This window comes from Schistocerca piceifrons, chromosome 9, assembly GCF_021461385.2.
Source record: "Schistocerca piceifrons isolate TAMUIC-IGC-003096 chromosome 9, iqSchPice1.1, whole genome shotgun sequence".
Lineage (NCBI taxonomy): Eukaryota > Metazoa > Arthropoda > Insecta > Orthoptera > Acrididae > Schistocerca > Schistocerca piceifrons.
In genome coordinates this window covers 40320900-40324305 of record NC_060146.1, presented here as the reverse complement: position 1 = coordinate 40324305, position 3406 = coordinate 40320900, and the positions used below count along the sequence as shown (strand labels likewise).

General features: G+C 48.5%; 1 pseudogene; it reads right to left on the bottom strand.

The window, feature by feature from the left end:
- Nucleotides 1-203: 203 nt before the first annotated feature.
- LOC124717675 lies at nucleotides 204-321 on the bottom strand (annotated as a pseudogene).
- Between the last annotated feature and the right edge of the window lie 3085 nt (nucleotides 322-3406).

Below are 3406 nucleotides of genomic sequence, written 5' to 3'. Positions count from 1 at the left end.
AGCACTACGTCGTCAGGCCACAAGTGGCCCATCGCGACCATCCGACCGCCGTGTCATCCTCAGCTGAGGATGCGGATAGGAGGAGCGGCTGGTCAATACACCGCTCTACCGGTCGTTATGCTGGTTTTCTTTGGCCGGAGTCACTACTGTTCGGTCGAGTAGCTCCTCAATTGGCATCACGAGGCTGAGTGCACCCCCAAAAATGGCAACAGCGCATGGTGGCCCGAACGGTCACCTATCCAAGTGCCAGCCACACCCAACAGCGCTTAACTTCGGTGATCTAAAGGGAACCGGTGTATCCACTGCGGCAAGGCCGTTGCCGGAGAAGGAATGATAGCAAGAAAAATGAGAGCAAATGAAGAAGTTCATATTATGATTAAAATTATGTGACACAGGAAAGGAATTAAAAATTACATTCAAACCAAATAATTGAATAAAAATGATGATCGGAATAATTTAAAAATTAAAAAAAATTATGCTGCAGACGAGATTATAATCTACAACCTCGTGGATGTCAAGCTGTTACCCTAGCCATTACACCACACAACCAGACTGAACAGTGCAATTTTTTTAACGCTACTGAGTATCACACAAAATTCCGAATTTTTCTTTCGTCGGTTACTCGAAAACGAGGGTCTACCATGGTGAATGGCTGCAGTGTGTGGTAGCTGGGACCTTAATCTAAATCACCGTATAGATAATTTCAAAAAGTCGATCGCACCGCTAGGAAAGTCTTCCTGTAAGTACACCACGACATCCGAGCACGCCCTTTAAATATCTGTGAATCTGCGAACGATGCGATTTCAAACGGCATCGCAGTAAAGGTGGACGCCAGACTGAGACTCACTGGAAGACTCCTCAGGAAGTGTATGTACAAAGTAAGAAGTTTACAAAATCTTAGTTCGACCGATACTTGAAAATTACTCGTCGTTTTTGGACCCGAAAAGATCCAAAGAAGAGCGGCTTGTTTTGTTACAGGTTTATTTAATAAGAGGAGGCGTCGCGGTGGTTATCAGCTACTCCAGTGGCAGATGGTACAAGGGAGACGTTCTGCATCAGGTGTGACTTACAGTCAGCTTTCAGAAAGTATAAGTTCCTACAAGATTCAACCGATATACTGCTTCGCGCAAGATATATCTCGCGAAAAAATCGTGAAAGTAAAATCAGAAAGATTCGTGCTCACACTAAAGCTTACCCGGAACCGTTCTTCCTGTGCACAAGATAGCTTCCGCCACACACCGTAGCACAGCTTCCGAAGTAGACATGTAGATAAAAATGTGCTACAAGTGAAAGACACGCGTGTCTTACTGTAAATTTTTAGTCTTCATCGCAATAAATAAAAGCAATTAAATAACAAGTTTCAGTTGTTGAAGACAGTCCTCAGATCTAAGAAAAGAAGTTCAAAAGGGAGAATCCTTAAATAAAAAATTATGAATTAAAGTAAAAAACGTACAATAGCTGCTAATTCATTGGTACCATAATAGACATTACAGGACTAACCAATAAGAGTACTTTCCAAACAGCCAGTTGCCAATGTCCTCAAAATACGTTCAAATCACAATCAACGCGATAGACAGCCATCACAAGACTGACCGCTTCCAGACTCAAAAATGTGGTGCGCAGAGCCGCACATTTCCAGTGTAAGGGTAATAGTGGAAACTATAGTTCGTATTCCAAAAAAAATGTGTGTGAAATCTCATCTTGCTAAGGTCATCAGTGCCTAAGCTTACACATTAATTAATCCAAATTATCCTAAGGACAAACACACACACCCATGCCCGAGGGAGGACTTGAACCTCCGCCGGGACCAGCCGCACAGTTCATGACTGCAGCGCCCTGGACCGCTCGGCTAATCCCGCGCGGCTTCGTATTCCAATTAAAAGATACAGAATAACAAAATAATGAAGGGCAGCATTTTTAAAATCTTGATAGAAACACCTTATTAGACAGTTGTATGAGAACTGCAAGCGGTGGGAATTCGCTACTGTTCTTGCTGCGTGTAACTGCGGAGCCTCGCACGAGGAATAAACTTTCAGGCGTTTACACCACAACTTCAGATGCCAACTACCTCACGTTTCAGTTTCAGCATATTACGCTGATACTTTATCGAAACGTTTCAACCCAACATTAACAAGCATTATACACTCCTGGAAATTGAAATAAGAACACCGTGAATTCATTGTCCCAGGAAGGGGAAACTTTATTGACACATTCCTGGGGTCAGATACATCACATGATCACACTGACAGAACCACAGGCACATAGACACAGGCAACAGAGCATGCACAATGTCGGCACTAGTACAGTGTATATCCACCTTTCGCAGCAATGCAGGCTGCTATTCTCCCATGGAGACGATCGTAGAGATGCTGGATGTAGTCCTGTGGAACGGCTTGCCATGCCATTTCCACCTGGCGCCTCACTTGGACCAGCGTTCGTGCTGGACGTGCAGACCGCGTGAGACGACGCTTCATCCAGTCCCAAACATGCTCAATGGGGGACAGATCCGGAGATCTTGCTGGCCAGGGTAGTTGACTTACACCTTCTAGAGCACGTTGGGTGGCACGGGATACATGCGGACGTGCATTGTCCTGTTGGAACAGCAAGTTCCCTTGCCGGTCTAGGAATGGTAGAACGATGGGTTCGATGACGGTTTGGATGTACCGTGCACTATTCAGTGTCCCCTCGACGATCACCAGTGGTGTACGGCCAGTGTAGGAGATCGCTCCCCACACCATGATGCCGGGTGTTGGCCCTGTGTGCCTCGGTCGTATGCAGTCCTGATTGTGGCGCTCACCTGCACGGCGCCAAACACGCATACGACCATCATTGGCACCAAGGCAGAAGCGACTCTCATCGCTGAAGACGACACGTCTCCATTCGTCCCTCCATTCACGCCTGTCGCGACACCACTGGGGGTGGGCTGCATGATGTTGGGGCGTGAGCGGAAGACGGCCTAACGGTGTGCGGGACCGTAGCCCAGCTTCATGGAGACGGTTGCGAATGGTCCTCGCCGATACCCCAGGAGCAACAGTGTCCCTAATTTGCTGGGAAGTGGCGGTGCGGTCCCCTACGGCACTGCGTAGGATCCTACGGTCTTGGCGTGCATCCGTGCGTCGCTGCGGTCCGGTCCCAGGTCGACGGGCACGTGCACCTTCCGCCGACCACTGGCGACAACATCGATGTACTGTGGAGACCTCACGCCCCACGTGTTGAGCAATTCGGCGGTACGTCCACCCGGCCTCCCGCATGCCCACTATACGCCCTCGCTCAAAGTCCGTCAACTGCACATACGGTTCACGTCCACGCTGTCGCGGCATGCTACCAGTGTTAAAGACTGCGATGGAGCTCCGTACGCCACGGCAAACTGGCTGACACTGACGGCGGCGGTGCACAAATGCTGCGC